This window comes from Amblyraja radiata, chromosome 32, assembly GCF_010909765.2.
Source record: "Amblyraja radiata isolate CabotCenter1 chromosome 32, sAmbRad1.1.pri, whole genome shotgun sequence".
NCBI classification, from domain to species: Eukaryota; Metazoa; Chordata; class Chondrichthyes; order Rajiformes; family Rajidae; genus Amblyraja; species Amblyraja radiata.
In genome coordinates this window covers 24,998,201-25,019,398 of record NC_045987.1, presented here as the reverse complement: position 1 = coordinate 25,019,398, position 21,198 = coordinate 24,998,201, and the positions used below count along the sequence as shown (strand labels likewise).

Sequence of the window (21,198 nt, the reverse complement as noted above, 5' to 3'; positions counted from 1 at the left end):
GTGTGCAAGCAATGTGACAATAAAGTATTCAGTTCAGGAGGTTGTTGAGTCAGGTACTATAATAGCATTTATGCAGATACATCCTTAGGAAAGCTTTAGAGAGATAAAGACACAAGGATGAAAGTCATAGAAGCAGAATTATATTATTCAGCCCATCGAGTCTACTCCACCTTTTCAATCATAACTGATCTATCTTACCCTCTCATCCTCCTTCTCCTGTCGTCTCCCTGTAACCATTGACACCCTTACTTCTCCCCGTAACCTTTACTATTAACCATACTAATCAACAACGTCAGTCTCTGCTTTAAAATTACCCAATGTCTTGGCCTCCACAGTCATCTGTGGCGATGAATTCCACAGAATCACCCTGGTCCTACCCGAACATGCTGACCAACAACGACTAAGTTAGTCCCATACGCCCACATTTGGCGAATGAAATTCCTCATCTCCTTTCTAAGAGTCCGTCCTTATGGGCCAAATGCGGGCAAATGGGACTAACTTCAATGGGCATTTGGGTCAGCATGATCGAGTTGGGCTGAAGGGTCTGTGTCAGTCCTCCCTGATTCTATGACTCGATTTAAATGTACTAAAAATCCCTCCCAAGTGGATCAGAGATGATCTATCACACAGCACCTGGTACATATTTCCACAGAAAAGATAACTTGCTGAGTTATTTTGTGTTTGATCATTTGAAATGTAAAGTAAGATACAAAGTTGAAAACGGAAAATGTCAATACCACCACCACCAACAACAGCAGCAACTGGTGTGGCACGGTGGCGCAGCGGTAGAGTTGCTGCCTTATAGCGCCAGAGACCCGGGTTTGATCCGGTTTGACCCGGGTGCTGTCCGTACGGAGTTTGCACGTTGCCCCCGTGACCTGCGCGGGTTTACTCTGAGTTCTTCGGTTTCCTCCCACAGTCCAAAGACGTTCAGGTTTGTAGGTTAATTGGTTTGGTATAAAAGTAAAATCGTCCCTAGTTTGTGTAGAGTAGTGTTAATCTGCGGGTGGTCGGTGGGACTAAGGTCCTGTTTCCGCGGTGATCTCTAAAATTAAAAACTAAGAACTGAAGCCGTCTTTTGTTGCCTGGGCAGTGTTAATAACATGGGGTGCCTTTAGTCCTTGGCTTTCTTTAACCACCAGCCCTTCGTTTTTCTTGACAGGTCAAGAATAAAGAGCGTTTCATTGACATATGTATCGAAAATGGAATAATAAAATTCTTAATTGCAGTAGCATAACAGGTCTGTAAACACAGTACTCATAGATCACATAATAAACAAAAAAAAACAATAAATTAAAAATACCAATATTATTGCAAAAAGCGAGAAGTCCCTAGTGCAACTTGGACAGTACAAGTCAGTGCTTGTAGCATTTAATAGCCTGATGGTTGTTGGGAAGAACCTGGAGGTGAGGGATTTCAGACTCCTGTTCCTTTCTTCTGGAAGGCAGGAGTATAATGGGAGCGCGGCCAGGGTGGTGTGGGCCTCTGATGATGCTGGCTTCCTGTTTGAGGCAGCATCTCCTGTAGATCTCCACAATGGTGTTCAGCTTCAGCGCAAGTTAAAAGGAATGGGTGGAGGGCGGGGGAAGGGGAGGTTCTGGGAGAACTGACCTGCTGAGTTCCTCCAGCACTTTGTCTTTTGCTCAAGATTCCCACATCCATACTTCCTTCTGTCTTCACCGAGACTTTCTTTTGGAGATGCAGCGTGGATACAGGCCCTTTGGCCCACCGAGCCCGTGCCCACCCCTGTACTAGCACTATCCCACACATTAGGGACAACTTATAGAAGCCAATTAACCTACAAATCTGTACGTCTTTGGAGTGTGGGAGGAAGTCGGAACATCTGTGGAAAACTCACACTATCACAGGTAGAACATGCAAACTTCATACATACAGCACCTTTGGTAAAGTTTGAACCCGGGAGTCTGGCACTGTAAGGCAGCAACTATACCGCTGTGCCACCGTGCCGACCATTTGCTTTTTAATGTGTCTGTCCCTAAAAGGAGGCCCTTTGTTGGGCCGAGAACTATAGGCCTGACAGGTAAAGACAGCAAATTTCTTCCTCTACAGAACGTACAGTGGGATTTAATCACAAGCTGGTGTAGTGACACCTGCTTTTTAATTCCACATTTACTGATCTTGGATCTCCATCAGTCGGCGATGAGCTAGTGTCTCTGGATTCTGTTGTGAGTCTAATAACTGAACCACACTGCACCACTAGGCCTTTGAAGTGGCTTGTTTACAACACAGACTGAGATGGTTCAGAGACTCAGTGGAGAGTTGGTGAAGCAACTGTAACAAAAGAAGTCAGTTCCCCTTCACCTGATACTTGGGACGCACCCAGGGTTGCCAACTTTCTCACTCACAAATAAGGGACAAAAGGTCAAAATATGGGACAAGTTCCCGACGGCAATTCGTTGACCTACTCGGCCGTGGCTGGGTGAATGATGAGTTGGCCCGGGTGCCGGACTGCACACAAAGCCCAGCCGGCGGGCCAGCTGAGGAATTGCGGCCTAAGCGTATTGTTCCGATGCCGTTGGACTCCTCTCAGAGGCCGTGACCTCTGTTGGTCCGGCCAAACGGGTAATTAAGGAAAGACTCTGGAACCAAGGATGCCGGGAAATCAGTGGTGGAACTGTACAAAATAAATTTGTACCAACCAGCATTGAAACACTTCCTGGTGACAGATTTCTCCTCCTAATCCTCATATGATACCCACCCACCTTCCCCCTTCCACCTACATCCCTCCCCTTGGCTTCACATTTCGTGCTCCTTCTCTCCTCATCTCGCAGCCTTTTGTTTCCTTCCGATCCATGGCCTTTTCCACCCATCCGACAATCAAAAGCCCCTCACCTGTATCCACCTATCACTCGTCCGGCTTTGTCCCGCCTCCACCTCTCTTCCAGCTTTCTTCCCCCCCCCCACCCCCATCACCATACGCAAAGTGCTGGAGTAACTCAGCGGGTCAGACAGCGTCTCTGGAGAACATGGATGGGTGACGTTTCACAGACTGCTGGAGTAACTCAGCGGGTCAGGCAGCATCTTTGGAGAACATGGATGAGTACCGTTTCGGGTTGGGGCCCTGCTTCACACCTGAGGAAAGGTCCCGACACCCTGAAACCCCGTCTGAAGAAAGGTCCCGACCCTTAATGTCGCCTATCCACGTTGTCCAGTGATGTTGCCTGACCCGCTGAGTTACTCCAGCACTGTGTGTCTTGCTCAGGATTCCAGCAGCTTCAACCAGCACTAAAGAAAGCAGGAGCATTGTTCAAGAGCTGGTGACAGTTTCCCAGTCAGCGTACAAGCAAAGCTTCATCCATTTGCTAAATGCAAAAGCCTTAATTATTTAAGATGATTGATATTCAAGAACAGCTGCACTCACGCAACACTGTGCCAAAGCTTCAAAAACATGTTTCCCGTCAAGTACCATGACTTAAAACTTGAATTTTTCCACTGAGATCATACCTGACCTCAAAGTCAAAGTCTGATCTCATCTGTTTTGTCTCTGTGGAGTGCCACCGGTTGCAGCAGGCTAAACTCTTTCATGGTTAAATCCAAGACATTGTCAGCTCTTTCCAAATGCTATAAATCACTGTCAGCTATGAAGGGAAAGAGCGCTGCGTTAAAATAAAACCTTCTCACTTAACACCTGAAACGACACATCTCACAAATGAGATAGAGATTAATTTTCCATCACATGATCACGCCCAGGGGCCCGGTGAGAAAGATCCATCCCTCAAACATAGACGGCAACAGAATGAAACACACTGTGCCCTTAAAGACTGTTAATAGAAAGAGGTGGATTCACCTTCAGAGAGAGCAGCTGAATATCAAGCACAAGTGAACATCCTTTAGTCAGAGGGTGGTGAATCTGTGGGATTCTTTGCAACAGAAGGCAGTGGAGACCAAGTCAGTGGATATTTTTAAGGCGATAATAGACAGATTCTTTAAGAAGGAACTGCAGATGCTGGAAAATCGAAGGTACACAAAAATGCTGGAGAAACTCAGCGGGTGCAGCAGCATCTATGGAGCGAAGGAAATAGGCAACGTTTCGGGACGAAACTCTGAAGGAAATAGGCAACGTTTCGGGCCGAATCCCTTGCCGAAACGTTGCCTATTTCCTTCGCTCCATAGATGCTGCTGCACCCGATAGACAGATTCTTGATTAGTACGTGGGTCGGGGGTTATGAGGAGAAGGCAGGAGAATGGGGTTAGGGGGGAGAGATTAGATCAGCCACGATTGAATGGTGGAGCAGACTTGATGGGACAAATGGCCTAATTCTGCTCCTATCCCTTATGGCCTTATGACCCTTTACGAAGATGTTGCCAGGGCTAGAGGGTCTGAGCGATAGGCAGAGTTGAGCAGGGTGGGACTCGAATCCTTGGAGCACAGGAGGATGAAGGGGGCGATCTTATGGAGGTGTATAAAATCATGAGAGGAATAGATCGGGCAGATGCACAGGGTCTCTTGCCCAGAGTAGGTGAATCGAGGACCAGAGCAGATAGGTTTAAGGTGAAGGGGAAACGATTTAATAGGAATCTGACGGGAAACTTTTTCACACAAGGGGTGGTGGGTGTATGGAACGAGCTGGTTGAGGCAGGGACTATCGCAATGTTTAAGAAACAGTTAGACAGGTACATGGCGTGATTATGGACCAAACGCGGGCAGGTGGGACTAGTGTAGCTGGCCGGTGTGGGCAAGTTGGGCCCAAGGGCCTGTGTGTATAAGGTGTATCATTCTATCCAGGCCTTTCGCTATTCGCTAAGTTAATGAACTACTTAGATGGTGAATAGGTAAAATGCATACCATGATATTCATTGGTTAAACAACACATGAATGGTTATTTGGCTGGGCAGCCATTGGTGCCACATTGAAACACAGGGAACAGGAAGTATGCTGTTCTATTCCATTTCATTCACCTGTAAACACCAAGACCCAAAGCAAATAATCCAACTTCTAGAAAGCCACGCAGGAAGTTTGAAATTAATTTAACCAGAACCAACAAACCACCAACCTCGCCCCCTCCCTCCCCCCCGCAATTGTAAACAAGGAGCCGCAGAGTTAATAACATCCACAAGAAGTGCATTGAACATTCAAAGGTCCAGACTCAGACACACTGTCCAGGAACACTTGAAGAATGTAAAGATTCAGAATAAGCTTGAGAATATATGGAGGGCTTTTGAATTCCAAGCTGCTACGTGGAATGAGGGACGACGTGTCGGCAAGATAGCATGGAAACTGGCCCTTCGGTCCATCTCGTCCATGCTGGCCCAGATGACCGAGATGATGGCACAGTGTGAGAGTCGATACCAGCTCATCCAAGTGTGTAGACACTGATCTGGAATATTGCTCAAATAACACAACAGCAGCTGTAGAATTTACGTTTGAATTTATAACGTCTGGAGTGAAAGACGTAGCTGGGGTTTGTACGTTCTCCCCGTGGCCACGTGGGGGGGGGGGGGGGGGGGGGGGCGTCGGTGAGCCATCCTCTGTAAATTGCCCCAGGCAGGGTCAAATCAGAAATATGGGAGGCCCAGACTTCTATAACCAACTGAACGTTGATGCAGTTACTGGTTAAATGACATGAAAAGTTAGGATTCATTTTAATTGTTTAAGAAGGAACTGCAGATGCTGGAAAATCGAAGGTACACAAAAATGCTGGAGAAACTCAGCGGGTGAGGCAGCATCTATGGAGCGAAGGAAATAGGCAACGTTTCGTCCCGAAACGTTGCCTATTTCCTTTGCTCCATAGATGCTGCCTCACCCGCTGAGTTTCTCTGGCATTTTTGTCTACATTCATTTTAATTGCCTGTTTTAGTGTGGAAGCAGCAGACATTTGCTGATTGATGTCTCGATTGAAATACGATAGCAAGGTTGAACAAAATAGGGATCTTGCGTTTTATTTCCCCGAACATGCTTTGAAGCCATCCATCGCCCTTGTACCTCCCGCATTTTGTGCACAAATACTGGAAGCGACCGGCACGTGATAAATCTCCGCGACATTTACTGGACCGCTGATCGTCTCACAATGCTTGTTTTAAGGCCTCTTTTGTTTTGTTTTTTTGTTTATTGCTTTAACAACGCATAAATATACAAGAATACAAGAAACACAGAAAAAGCCGGAAGCGTTCAGTATATCAGGGAGCAACTGGTACACGGCGGCGCAGCGGTAGAGTCGCTGCCTCACAGCGCCAGTGACCCGGGTTCGAGCCTGACTACGGGTGCTGTCGGTCGGGAGTTTGTACGTTCTCCCCGTGCCCTGCGTGAGTTCTCTCCAGTTTCCTTCCACACACCAAAGACGTATAGGTTGGTAAGTTAATTGGCTTTGGTAAAATTGTAAATTGTCCCTAGTGTGTAGGATAGCACGAGTTAACGGGGTGATCGCTGGTCGGTGCAGCCTTGGTGGGTTTAAAGGCAACAACTATACCGCCATTGACTGATTGAATAATACAGGACTTCAGCCACTGAGTCCAAGCCATCAATTACCCGATCACAGTAGTTCTATGTTATCCCACTTTATCATCCAGCCCCCACACCCTGGAACAATTGTAAACAGACCAATTAACCTGCAAACCCGCACATCTTCGGGATGTGGGAGGAAATGTTGATGTTGATGACTCCTATGTTGATATAATGGAGCGGCTGGGCTTGTACACTCTGGAATTTAGAAGGATGAGAGGGTATCTTATTGAAACATATAAGATTATTATTAAGGGTTTGGACAAGCTAGAGGTAGGAAACATGTTCCTGACGTTGGGGGAGTCCAGAACCAGGGGCCAAAGTTTAAAAATAAGGGGTAAGCCATTTAGAACGGAGATGAGGAAATACTTTTTTCATACAGAGAGTTGTAAGTTGTGGAATTCTCTGCCTCAGAGGCCGGTTCTCTGGATGCTGTCAAGAGAGAGTTAGATAGAGCTCTTAAAGCTGGCAGAGTCAAGGGATATGGGGAGAAGGCAGTAACGGGGTACTGATTGGGGATGATCAGCCATGATCACATTGAATGGCGGTGCTGGCTCGAAGGGCCAAATGGCCTACAATGCACCTATTGTCTATTGTCTATTGAAACTAGAGCACCCTGAGAAAACCCATGTGGTGACAGGGAGAACGTACGAACTCCGTACATACAGACCACACCCATAGTCAGGATTGAACCTTGGTCTCTGATGCTGTGAGGCAGCAGCTCCACTGGCTGCGCCACTGTGCTGCCATATCCAATATGTTTTGCGGACAATGAGGTGCAAAGTATAAAACAAAGAATGTAGATGCTGAAATAAAAAAGAAAAGTACTCGAAACACTGAGGCAAAAACTGTACCAGTTGCACCGTTATACCGCCCTTTTCAAGTGAGAAAAATACACTTTTGAGTTCAGATTTCTAACAACCATATTAGTTTGATTTTCAAGACTATTAGACAGGCAGCCACGTGACCGAATAAGCCTACCAGAAGTCCACTTCCTTAGAAGTTTAGGAAGTTCGGCATGTCCCCAACAACTCTCACCAACATCTAAGGATGCGCTGCAGAAAGCATTTTATTGCACTGCTTCACAGCACGGTTTGGGAACAGCTCCATCCAAGACTGCAAGAATTTGCAAAATTGCTACGGACACAGCCCAGACCATCACACAAATCAATTCCCTTCCATTAACTCAATTTACACCTCACGCGGCCTCGGCAAGGCCAGCAGCATAATCAAGGACCAGTCTCACCCCGGTCACTCCCTCTTCTCCACTCCCCCATCGGGCCAGAGGTACAGAAGTGTGAAAACGCACACCTCCAGATTCAGGGACAGTTTCTACCCAGCTGTTATCGTACAAATGAAAAATCCTAGAGATCACAAACTAGAGGCCGATCTTGACCTAGAATATAATTCTGTAGGTGTATGCTTAATTGCATAAATCTGAATACTTGAGGCCAAGAATGCCAGTGCTTTTATAGCCTTGCCTCCACTAAATGACCTTGCCTCCACTACCAGCACACAGCCGTATTGTAGATACGGTGTGCCGTATCTACAATATGCACTTCAGATAATAACAGATGCTACAGAAGGCTTGGGATCAATCTCCTGATTCCTCCAATCTACCTCATTGCCACTTTTTAAAGTGTGCACTTCCTCTGTTGCTGTAACATTCTATACTGAATTGTTTAGTTGCTCTGTTGCATTACCTGTTGCATTCATATGTGCTATGATTTACCTGGATAACACACAAAACAGTTTTTACTGTATCTGTATCATGCACGTGACTATAGCGCAGTAACATCAATACCAAGACACTCCCCTGAGCTACTCCAACAACCCTGGCTCCTCCACCACCCAGAGGGCAAGCTCACACACCGTCAGACTTGGAAACGGACTGTTGGCCCTTCAAATCTCTGGATTTATATCCTAGAACCCCCCTCCCCAACAACGCTGTGGACTACCCCAACAGGTGGGTCAAGAAGTTGTCTTGCCACCAGCTTCTCAAGACCAACCGGGGATAAATGCCGATTTTGGCAGTGACGGCAAGATCGAGGAAAAATTAATTTCGAAAACTGCAAGCGATAAAATATATCACAACTTACATTTGAGAAAGTCCGTGGTGGGGTTTGAACTTAAGACACTATAATAATCAGTCGAGTGGTTCGCTACTGTGCGTACAAACTCTTAACTAGTGTAACTGGCAGCATGTTCTGCTCTCCATAAAAACTTAGAAATCTGTATAAAACTTGGATGGTTAAGAATTTATTAGGTGTTTACTGGTGTCCTCCTCTAATTCCCATTTAATGGTGCCCTACCTTAATGCCCCATTTACAGGTACCATCCCCCTAAATCCCCATTTACTGGTGCCCTCCATTATTGCTCCATTCATTGTGATCTCACCAATTCACTTTAATGATGCCCTTCCCTAATGCCTTAAGGGCCTATCCCACTTGAGCGTTATGTGCGCGTAATCTACGCGACATCACGTCACACACGACAACGTACAACGCGGGCGTCATGACGCGCACGTGATGCGCGCATGGTGTGTGGTGTCGTAGGCAGTGATGCGGTCGTATGCGGCGCCCCAGGATTTTGAGATGTACAAAATCTTCGCGCGCCATCTGCGTGACGCGCAAATGACGCCCAAGTGGGACAGGCCCTTCATTTACTGGTGCCCTCTCCTAATTCCCCATTTACTGGTGCCCTCTCCTAATTCCCCATTTACTGGTGCCCTCTCCTAATTCCCCATTTACTGGTGCCCTCTCCTAATTCCCCATTTACTGGTGCCCTCTTCTAATTCGCAATACACTAGTCCCAATCGGCCATTTTGGCTTATTTGGTTAAACCTTTCCCATCCATCTACCAAATGACTTTTGAATGTTGTTATAATATCTGCCACTGGCAGCTCTTTACATGTGGCTACCACTGTCTGAGCGAAAACATTGCCCCTCAGGTTCCTATTAAATCTTGCGCATCTCATCTTAAACCCACATTTTCTTGTTTTTGAGTGAGACACAGAATACGGATGGCTGGCCATGAACAAACTAAATGGTCTAGCAGGACCGAAGGGCAAAATGACCCTCTCCTGCTCACATCTATTCGCCTCGTGAATGAAGTCTGGACTGGAGTCTGAAGAATGGTCCTGACCTGAATCCATGTTCTCCAGAGATGCTGCCTGGCCCGCTGAGTTAGTGCAGCACTTTGTGTCTCTCCTTTGGTATAAATTTGCTCAAGTACTTTGGGGGCATGAAAGGTGTTAAATAATCAGTTACTCTTTTCTTCACCTGAATAAATAGTGCCTGTTTACTGAGCACCAAGAGACCCCGACCCTCCTGTACCAGGGGGTTAACACATAGCAAATGAAAATAAATACCAAAATAAGCATTTCTAATAAAAACAAATTCAGATATCCGCCTGGCACTTCAATCGTACATTGTGGATAGAAGCACCTCATATTCCCCTTGGGCAGCCTATAACCGGGCAGCTTGGGCAGCTTATAAGGGTCGTCCCGGTGGTGCAGCGGTAGAGTTGCTGCCTTACAGCGAATGCAGCACCGAAGACCTGGGTTTGATCCTGACTACGGGTGCTGTTTGTACGGAATTTATACGTTCTCCCCGTGACTTGCGTCGGTTTTCTCCGGGATCTTCGGTTTCCTCCCACACTCCAAAGACGTGCAGGTTTGTAGGTTAATTGGCTTGGTAAATGTAAAAATTGGCTCTAGTGGGTGTAGGATAGTGTTAATGTGCTGGGATCACTGGTCGGTGTGGACCTGGTGGGCCGAAGGGCCTGTTTTCCGCGCTGTATCTCTAAACCCAATGGTATTAACATTAAATTCTCCAACAACACCATATTCTCCCCTTCTCTTCACTCCACCCCATCCTGGCATGCACCCATTTCTCCCACTCTCTCTCGCCCTCTCTCCCGTCCTTTCCCACCTATATAAGCTACCACTGGCTTCACACCCTCTCTTTTTCATCTCCAGTCTTTGTCCACTCACACCTGCCAGGCTTTGTCCTGCTCCCACCTCTCTTCCAGCTTTTTCCCCTTTACTGCTATCGGTCTGAAGTAAGGTCCAGCCTCAAAACATCACCTATTCATGTCCTCCAGAGAGACTGCCTAGCCCACTGAGTTACACCAGCACTTTCAGCCTTTTATCGAAGAACTGAATTATTGCACTTTAATCTGTGGACTTCCCATTTTAAATCAAATTTCTACAGATGCACCATGGAGAGCACACTGTCGGGCTGCATCACAGCTTGGTTTGGGAACAGCTCTGCCTAAGACAGCAAGAAATCGCAGAGAGTTGTGGATGTGGCCCAGTGCATCACACAGACCACACTCCCGACCATTGACTCCATCTACACTTCACGCTGCCTCAGAAAAGCAGCCAACATAATCAAAGACTTGTCCCACCCCGGACATTCCTTCTTATGATATGACATTTAGTTTAGTTTAGTTTAGTTTAGGGATACAGCACAGATACAGGCCTTTTGGCCCACCGGTTCCGCGCCGATCAGCGATCCCCGCACATTAACACCATCCTACGCCCATTAGGGACAATTTTTACATTTACCAAGCTAATTAACCTACAAACCTGTACCTCTTTGGAGTGTGGGAGGAAACCGAAGATCTCGGAGAGAACCCACGCAGGTCACGGGGAGAACGTACAAACTCCGCACAGACAGCACCCGTAGTTGGGATCAAACCCGGGTCTCCGGCGTTGCAATCGTTGTAAGGCAGCAACTCTGCGCCACCGTGCCAGGAAGGACATTGTTCAGGTGGGATTCTCCTCCCTGCTCCCGTCTGGCAGAAGATACAGAATTAAAGAGCACGACTGAGATGAGATTGCCATGGCATTATGTTTGGGGCATACACTGTGGGCTGAAGGGCCTGTTCCTGCGCTAGGCTGCACTGTTTTATTTTTTATGATACATTGTACGTGTGTGATACCTACCTGATGGCATCTTGAAACCCAACTTATGTAGGGCCCCTCCAGTTTCATGACCCAGCCTCTTCTCCCTCTGACTATGACCTCCACCACCCACTGTTACCACCACCAGCTCATGATACTTCTAAAGACTTCTCCTCATCCTCCTTCTCCCGGCCATCTGTCCGACCTTCAGACCTTCGCTTACCGCCAACACCACCACCCCTCCTTCTCACGGCCGATCATCGGTTCATGAGTTGGACGGGGTGCCGGACTTTGTGCGCGACGTCGCGCGGCCCGGGCCAAAACTCCTCAGCTGGCCCGCCGGCTGGGCTTTGTGTGCAGTCCAGCACCCGGGCCAACTCATCATTCACCCAGCCACGGCCGAGTCGGTCAACGAATTGCCGTCGGGGAATTTGTCCCGTATTTTGACCTTTTGTCCCTTATTTGGGACTGAGAAAGTTGTCAACTCTAGGCCTCAGACCCAACTGCATTTCCAGGCACCCGGCCTGGTGTGAGATGTAACGGTGAACTAGCATGTTTCTGTGGGCACTGACAAATTTCTGACATGCCACTCTTTCCCTCTCACCTCACAGCTAAATACTAAAAGCCCTTGCTGCAAAAAACCTGCAGGAAGATTTTGCTGCAGTCGGCAAATTTATCCGATTCCAGCTGAGCCACATTTACCGTTGACATGCCACAAGTACATTTCACAAGGTCACTCTAATCTTTTGAGGAGGTGAGGTGTTAAGGCCTGATGTTTGTGACTTGGCCAGGTTACACTCCCATGGACTCATTTGACTTATGTTACCATCAGCTCCGGAGACCACAATACTCACACTTAATTCAACCAGTCAAGAATTTTCAGCTGTACATAGAACGCGGAATAGTCTGGCACGGGGACAGGCCCTTCGGCCCGCAATGTCTGTGCTGAACATGATGCCACGACCAACTCTTACCTGCCGCACATTGTCCAAATGCCTCCGTTCCCTGCATATCCACGTGCCTATCCAAAAGCCTCTGAAATGTCACTATCGTATCTGCCTCCGTCACCACCTCCGGCAGCACGTTCCAGGCACCCAGCACCAAAACGTGCCCATACATCTTCCTTAAACTTTACACCCCCCCCCCCCCTGATTTTAAAGCTATTCTCTTTGGTGTAGTGGGCATAGCTTCAGTATCGCACAGTGAGATAGTATCTCAAAATGAGAGCATGGCCAGGGTGTTGTGGGTTTCTGATTCACAAAGGCTGGCATTTTGAGGCAGCGCTTCAATGATGGGGAGAGTGGTACCCGCGATGGAACTGGGAGAAGTGTTCACCCACTTTTTGTAATCTTATTCATTCCCGAGCGTAACAAGTACTGCTACGAAGGTGTAAGGCAATTGGTAGCACACTCGGGACATAGGTTCAAATTCCCCTCAAGGGAGCCCGGCACAAAACTAGCCTGTGGCAGTTCTGCAGTGCACGACTCTCTCCACCCACTCATGTGAATGCATACAGTCCCATGGCACCACTTCACACAAGAGTTACACTTCTGTGCACTGGCCAATATTCAGCCCTCAATCAACATCCCTAATACGATTTGAAACGCAACTCAATATCCCCACTGCCTGCCAAGTTTAGGAGTCGGAATGCTCAGCCCTACACTCGTTGCTACTCCTATTATCTTCTTTCCAAACATACGCTAATGCTGACTCAAGTTTTTTTCTCAGTTTAGAGATAAAGCGCGGCAACAGGCCCTTCGGCCCACCGAGTCCACGCCGACCAGCAAGCGATCCATGTGCACTAACATCATTCCACACACACTGGGGACAATTTACACTTATACCAAGCCAATTAACCGATAAACCTGTACATCTTAGGGATGTGGGAGGAAACCGAATATCTCGGAGAAAACCCACGCAGGTCACGGGGAGAACGTACAAACTCCGTACAGACAGCATCCGTAGTCGGGATCGAACCCAGGTCTCCGGCGTTGTAAGGCAGCAACTCTACTGCTACTTCATCGTGCCGCCCCAGAAACTTAGAAATCTTTTTATTTCTAATAAGTATAATTTCTGAATTTATTCTCGAGATTTCTTTATTATGGACGACACGCACACACAATTATAGAGGTCCACAACCAGCCAAAGTAAGCATCACATTTGTTGTCTACATGCTTTGGGTTGCAATATTTTGCTAGTATGCCACCTTTAACCCTGAAAAGCTCAACTGGAGATACGTACCATTAAGAAACACCACGGTTATGGATGGACACGAAAATAAAAATCAAGGCGCACAAAAAAAATCAGGGTTCCTAAAAGTTAAACAGGGCACTAGACCTTAGTGTTCCCACTCAGCATCTGAAAGATTGACAGGATTATAGGATTGTTACTTGCTTTGTCCGTGCGATTTGATGCATCCAGGATATTAAAAAAAAAAAGTGCCCTTTGTTCTGTGGAAGAATGACCATGTTTTGTGAAGAACATGTACGGTGCAATCACGCCACTATTGGAGGTCTAGTGCGTGTCGTAACCCACTTATTCATTAAACTTAAAAAGACACAAAGTTCTTGGGTCGGGAAGCATCTCTGGAGATAAAGGATAGGTGACTTTCCAGGTCAGGACCCTTCTTCAGCATCCCATTTCATCTTGTACAGAATTTGACAGGAATCAAGGCAAAAAATTTACCCATTTATCCAGACTGGGTGTTCCGGAGGCATTAACACTCCTCCCATGCTACTTGCATCAGCATTGCGTTTGCTTGTTATCCACTCCAGCACTTTGTGTTTTTCATAATATCCAAGCATCTACAGTTCCTTGTGTCCAAATAACCTCTCTTGGTCTTCTTAAGTCATCATAGTCATAAGAGATAGGAGCAGAATTAGGCCATTCGGCCCATCAAGTCTGCTCCGCCATCAAACCATGGCTGATCTATCTCTCCCCACTAACCCCATTCTCCTGCCTTCTCCCCATAACCCCTGACACTTCTCCCCATAACCCCTGACACTTCTCCCCATAACCCCTGACACTAATTAAGAATCTATCTATCTCTGTGTTAAAAATATCCATTGACGTGGCCTCCACAGCCTTCTGCGGCAAATAATTCCACAGATTCACCACATCTGCCTAAAGAAATTCCTCCTCATCTCCTTCCAAAAGGAACGTCCTTTAATTCTGAGGCTGTGACCTCTAGTCCTGGACTCTCCCACTAGTGGAAACATCCTCTCCACATCCACTCTATCTAGGCCTTTTACTGTTTGGTAAGTTTCAGTGAGGTTCCCACTCATCCCTAAACTCCAGCGAGTACAGGCCCAGTGCCGTTAAATGTTTTTGTGGACATCAATGAATATTTGGCACATTCCAGGCTTTGCTTTCCTTTAGATTGTTTGAGCTACGATTTTAGCTTCAGATATATTCACAGTTCGCTCTCAGAAATTAGTAGCAGGGATGGAATCTGTTTTCCACACTTGCTCCTGGCTTCTGCACTCATCTATCTGTGGGATTCACTTGCTCAGTTGGTTGGCTGTAAATCATTGGGCTTGGCGGAGGCTGCAGGCTGGGCGAGGGATAAAACGATTCATCAAACATCCATCTCTCACACGCCAGCCTTTTATCACTGTTCACCTTCAAAGCATCCAAGTTGCAATCTTCTTTACAAGCCGCATCTGGAGCGAACGCAAAGGAAGTTGTGCTGCTCTATTGGAAGGTGGAAAGGGCTGCTCCACAATCAGTCCATGGACAGACACAAAATGCTGGAGTAACTCAGCGGGACAGGCAGCATCTCTGGAGAGAAGCATGGCCGTCCGAAGGGGGGGTGCACTGGGTGCGACCGCACCCCCCTTTTTTTCCCTTAAGAAAAAAGTCACCCAAAAAAAATAAATCGAAGAAAAGAAATCGAGAAAAAAAAAAAAATTTCAATGTTTCCACTTTGGAAACGGCCAGTTCTCTGTTCTCTCGTCCCTGGGCGGGAGTGGCTGAATCTGAACCCAACGGCTGTAACCCCAACACCAGTCGCCGCTGCGGCGGAGCCTGCTCCCCTCGCCGCACCCTGCTGCCGGGGCCCAAGCCATCTTCCCCCCACACCACCCCTGCTGACCCCCGCTGGGCCCACGCCACCCCCGCTGGGCTCATGCCACCCCCGCTGGGCCCACGCCACCCCCGCTGGGCCCACGCCACCCCCGCTGGGCCCACGCCACCCCCGCTGGGCTCATGCCACCCCCGCTGGGCCCACGCCACCCCCGCTGGGCCCACGCCACCCCCGCTGGGCCCACGCCCCCCCCGCTGGGCTCATGCCACCCCCGCTGGGCCCACGCCACCCCCGCTGGGCTCATGCCACCCCCGCTGGGCTCATGCCACCCTCGCTGGGTCCACGCCACCCCCGCTGGGCCCACGCCACCCCCGCTGGGCTCATGCCACCCCCGCTGGGCCCACGCCACCCCTGCTGGGCTCATGCCACCCCCGCTGGGCCCACGCCACCCCCGCTGGGCTCATGCCACCCCCGCTGGGCCCACGCCACCCCCGCTGGGCTCATGCCACCCCCGCTGGGCTCATGCCACCCTCGCTGGGTCCACGCCACCCCCGCTGGGCCCACGCCACCCCCGCTGGGCCCACGCCACCCCCGCTGGGCCCATGCCACCCCGCTGGGCCCACGCCACCCCCGCTGGGCCCACGCCACCCCCGCTGGGCCCACGCCACCCCCGCTGGGCTCATGCCACCCCCGCTGGGCCCACGCCACCCCCGCTGGGCTCATGCCACCCCCGCTGGGCTCATGCCACCCTCGCTGGGTCCACGCCACCCCCGCTGGGTCCACGCCACCCCCGCTGATGTAGGCGGTGATGTAGGCCCCACTCCAGGTAATCTTCAACCCCGCAACTCGGGCGGGAGAAGTCGCCGCTGCGGAAGCCCCGAAAAGCGGTCTCCCACCAGGGACCCGCGGGCTCCCGGTATTACTGTCCACAGACCTGCGGTAAGCCTCCGAATCTCCCGGGGTGTCGGGTCTCAGCAACGCTCCACCACAGCTCCACCCGCTCCGGACTTGGCCAGCTCCGTGATGGTGAGTAAATCCGCAGCTCCGCGACTGGAGCCCCAGGTCATTCCTGTTGGAGGCCGCTCCACGTTGCAGCCCCAACGACAACGGAGACCCGACAAAGAAAAGGTCGGGTCTCCCGTGCAGGGGAAAGGCCTTAAAGTTCCCCCCACCCCCACACACATACCCCGACAAAAAAACAATAAAAATGACATAGAAAAAGACAGAAAACAATAAAAAGACAGACGGACTGCAGTGGCCGCTGCTGACAAGAGTCGCGCCGCCATTGAATCCACTCCATCCAGGTTTTTACCAGGCTGGGACAGATGGCAACAGCTTCACACCATGTCCCAAAGCTTGTGTCCTGTCCTGCATCACCCAAGGCAGCAGAGACGTTATAGGAGACAAAGTAGCTCACGATGGTTTGGGTAACATTCAGGAATGTCTATGCATGTCACATCATGAATATTACTGAAGAACGGTCTTGACCCGAACTATAATCTATACCTTTTCTCCAGAGATGCTGCCTGACCCACTGAGTTACTCCAGCACTCTGTGATATGTCACCTATCCATGTTCTCCACAGATGCTGCCTGACCCACTGAGTTACTCCAGCATTCTGTGAAACGTCGCCTATTCATATTCTCCGCAGATGCTGCCTGACCCGCTGAGTTACTCCAGCACTTTGTGACTATTTTCCCTTCACCGATCTGCCCAAGCCCACTCTCCCCCTCCTTTCCTATGTTCCTTTCCACCCATAAACCTCTCTCTGCCTTTACATTTCACTCCTCTTTCAAATCTGCTCTACTTATCTACATGCATTCTTCTTCTTCACTTTTTAGTCATAGGATGATGCAGTGTGGAAACAGGCCCTTCAGCCTAACTTGCCCACACCGACCGACATGTCCCATCTACACTAGTCCCACTCACACGCGTTTGGCCCATACCCATCTTAATCTGTTCTATCCGTGTACGTGTCCAAATGTCTCTTAAACATTAGGATAGTCCCAGCCTTAACTACCTCCTCTGGCAGCTCGTTACATACACCCAGCACCTTTTGCATGAAAAAGCTACATCAGATTTCTGTTAATTTCTGAAATATTGGTCATACATTTGGTGCAAAAATGCTCCAAAACAAGGCTCAGAATGCATCAGAGAGCATCGAGGGACTTCACGCATCGCGCTCGTGATTATTTCACATTAAGTTTTTTGTAATCCTGTCATGCCACCCCCCTTTTTGAAAAGCTTCATACGGGCCTGAGAAGGAATGGGTGACGATTCGGGTCGAGGTCCTTCTTCAAACTGAGAGTCAGAGGAGAGGGCGACTAAAGATATGGAAGGGTACAGAGAGCTGTAAGGTGTGAAAATCTCTTCTGCACCCTTTCCAACCGGGTCAGCACCGCGGAAGCATCCGGAGAGGAGCCGGCGGCGAGAGTGGAGAGGTCGGAGCGGCAGTCGATGACGGCGCCGACCGACGGACGAGGACGGACACGTGGAAGTGAGGACGCCACTGCCGGGGGAAGGAACAAAGGAGGACCCGGCGTGGGGGGACCCCGGTGTGGGGGGTGGGGAAGAGAGGGGAGAGGGGAAAGAACAAAGGGGGGGCTGGCGTGGGGGAATTTGTAACTTTGTACGTGCCCTTTATGGGCGACTATTTGCATACCTTGGGTATGCAAGCAAAGAATTTCACTGTGACTTGTCACATAAAGTATTCAATTCAATTCAATTAATGACACCAAAATGTTTGTGCTGCTAAAGCATCCGTGACATTTGTAACAAGGCAGGAGACAAGCACACTCTTAGTTAGCTCCACACTCCAACTGAGATGGGACACGTGTAGCAAGGTCTGAAGAAGGGTCTCGACCCTGAGCGTCACCCATTCCTTCTCTCCATAGATGCTGCCTCACCCGCTGAGTTCCTCCAGCATTTTTGTCCACCATCTCTATGAGTGTTACCCTGGGCTCACTTGGCAAACGCAAACCCCCATGTGATCAAAGGGACACACACCAAACAGCTTATCTGAGTGTTGAACCAAAGAGGCAACATATTCAGTGCAAGTCTGGGGTGATTGAGTGAATGATGTAGAGTTCACCTAGAGTGTATGAAGTAGATGCTAGTGTGAATGGATGATCGATGGTTGGCATGGAAACAGGCCCTTCAGCCCACCCAGGTCCATACCGACCATCGATCACCCGTTCACATGAGTTGTATGTTATCCACTCTCATCCACTCCCTACACATTAAGGGCAATTTACAGAGGCCAATTAGTCTACAAACCCACAAGTCTTTGGGGTGTGGGAGGAAACTGTAGCAGTCGGAGGAAACCCACGCGGTCACAGACAGAACGTGCAAACTCCGCACAGACAGCATCCATGGTGAGGATTGATCTGTGTCTCGGGCGCTGTGAGGCTGCAGCCCTGCCACAGCACCGTCCCACGTTTTATTTCTGTCTCTAATTCTAACCCACCAGTCAGCATAGTCATAAAGCGACTGTATGTAACATGGAAATACACCCTTTAGTCCACTTCAGCCATGTCCACCAAGTTGGCAGATTGGGCGAGTTCCACTTGCCCCGTAACCCGGGGCAGCACAGTGGCGCAGGGATAGAGTTGCTGCTTTACACACCCGGGTACGATCTTGACTACGGGTGCTGTCCGTACATAGTGTGTACGTTCTCCCCGTGACCTGCGTGGGTTTTCTCCGAAATCGGTTTCCACCCACACTCCAAAGACGTACGGGTTATGCAGGTCAATTGCCTTGATATAAATGTAAATTACACACCCTAGTGTGTGTCGGATATAATGTGCGTGGATTGCAGGTCGGTATGGACACGATGGGCCGAAGGGCCTGTTTTCGTACTGTATCTCTAAACTAAACTAAACTAAACTAAACCCTATTCACACATCTGTCCAAATGTTGTTATTGAACAAGTAGGACCAGCTGAAGGTTGAGAGCAGCAGCCTTGCATCCCCACTGTTCTTGAATGTATCTAGTCAGCTCTTTGTTGCTGTGGCTCCATAATGCAAGCGGCTCATCCACCTTCCAGCTCAGGACCTGCCCGCCAAAACTGATTTACTTTGTTAGCAACAGTTGGTTAATTTGTTATTGTTTAATTTAGGTTAAAGTTACAGCATTAGAGATACAGCATAGAAGATGACCCTTCGGCCCGCTTTATCCGTGCTGGCCTTCGATCACCCTTTCACACACTGTAGTTCAATGTTATCCCAGTTACTCGTCCACTCCCTACACAGTAAGAGGCAGCCTACAGTCCTCCACACAGACAGCAGCCTAGGTCAGGATCGAACCGGGGTCTCTGGCGCTGTGAGTCTGCAGATCTAGCCTCTGCGCCACCGTGCCGCCCTCCAAATTACTTTTATAAAAAAGGACTTCTGAGGCAGAAACTGACTGGAAGCAGCAGCTGCATTTAAACATAAAGTGGATGAGCGTGATTGCGTGGCTGAATGCGAGCTGCGGACGGTTTAACGCAGGGAGGTGGGAGGAAGGTCAAGTGACACGTTTGCACCTTGGGCTGGCCGGGCAGCTTTATGGAAACTTGGCAAAGATGGCAGCGTCAGGGGAATGGATTTCATCTGACATCGCTTCATCTTAAAAACAGATCTTCAGGAGAAAGGCGGCTTTATTGTTTTTTTAAATGGGGGCTGTGTGTTTGTGAGTGCAGTCTTGAAAGTTATAACGGAACATCCCTTCAAAGTCATTTCACAACCGGCTTTTGGAAATCTCATCAATAAGGTAACTACGTTTTTTTCTATACTGCAAAACGATAAACCATTTGGTATCGACCAAACAGGACAATTCCAGTCTCAGTCTGATTTCCGTGCTTGGTCCAGTTTAGAATTTGGGTCTGGCATCTCTCCCGCCTGATGAAGATTGATCAACCTCGATCACTCTTGCATCGTCTGTGTGTGAGGGGAGTCAAAAGGATGCCAGGGATTGTTTTAATTTGGCCTCAGTGGTACGTGAGACAGATTTAGCAGGTGCTACAGCATGGTCTCGCTGGGATTACCTGCTCGTATAGCTCAGGCTCGCCACTTCTGTTCAACACCAATGGATCTTATACTTAATTCCACAGGATGCTGCAAGGAAGCATTTATTCCTCAGCCTAATCTGCCGTTAGACTTCACTTTAGAAACAGAAATGTGGAAAATAGGTGCAGTAGTAGGCCATTCGGCCAAGCGAGCCAGCACCGCCATTCAATATGATCATGGCTGATCATCCAAAATCAGTACCCCGTTCCTGCATTTTCCCCACATCCCATGATTCCTTTAGCCCTAAGAGCTAGATCTAACTCCCTTGAAAACATCCAGTGAATTGGCTTCCACTGCCTTCTGTGGCAGAGAATTCCACTGATTTACAACTCCCTGGGTGAAAAAGTTTTTCCATATCTCAGTCCTAAATGGCCTACCCCTTATTCTTAAAAAATAACCCCTGGTTCTCGACTCCTCCGACATTGGGACCATTTTTCCTGCATCTGGTCTGTCCAATCCCTTAAGAATTTTATGTTTCCAAAAGATCCCCTCTAAATCCTTCTAAATTCCAGTGAATGCAAGCCCAGTCGACCCATTCTTTCATCATATGTTAGACCCGCCATCCCGGGAATTAACCTGGTGAACCCACGCTGCACTCCCTCAATAGCAATAATGTCCTTCCTCAAAGTAAGACCAAACCTGCACCCAATACTCCAGGTGCGGTCTCACCAGGGCCCTGTACAACTGCAGTAGGACCTCCCTGCTCCTATACTCAAATCCTCTCACCATGAAAGCCAACATGCCATCAGCTGTCTTCACT

At 48.9% G+C, this 21,198-nt stretch overlaps 1 protein-coding gene across 4 annotated transcripts in view; it reads right to left on the bottom strand.

The window, feature by feature from the left end:
• The window catches only part of ralgps1 (Ral GEF with PH domain and SH3 binding motif 1), a 729,016-nt gene that overhangs the window by 208,862 nt on the left and 498,956 nt on the right, over positions 1 to 21,198 (bottom strand). The gene's annotated exons all lie outside the window — the stretch shown is intronic.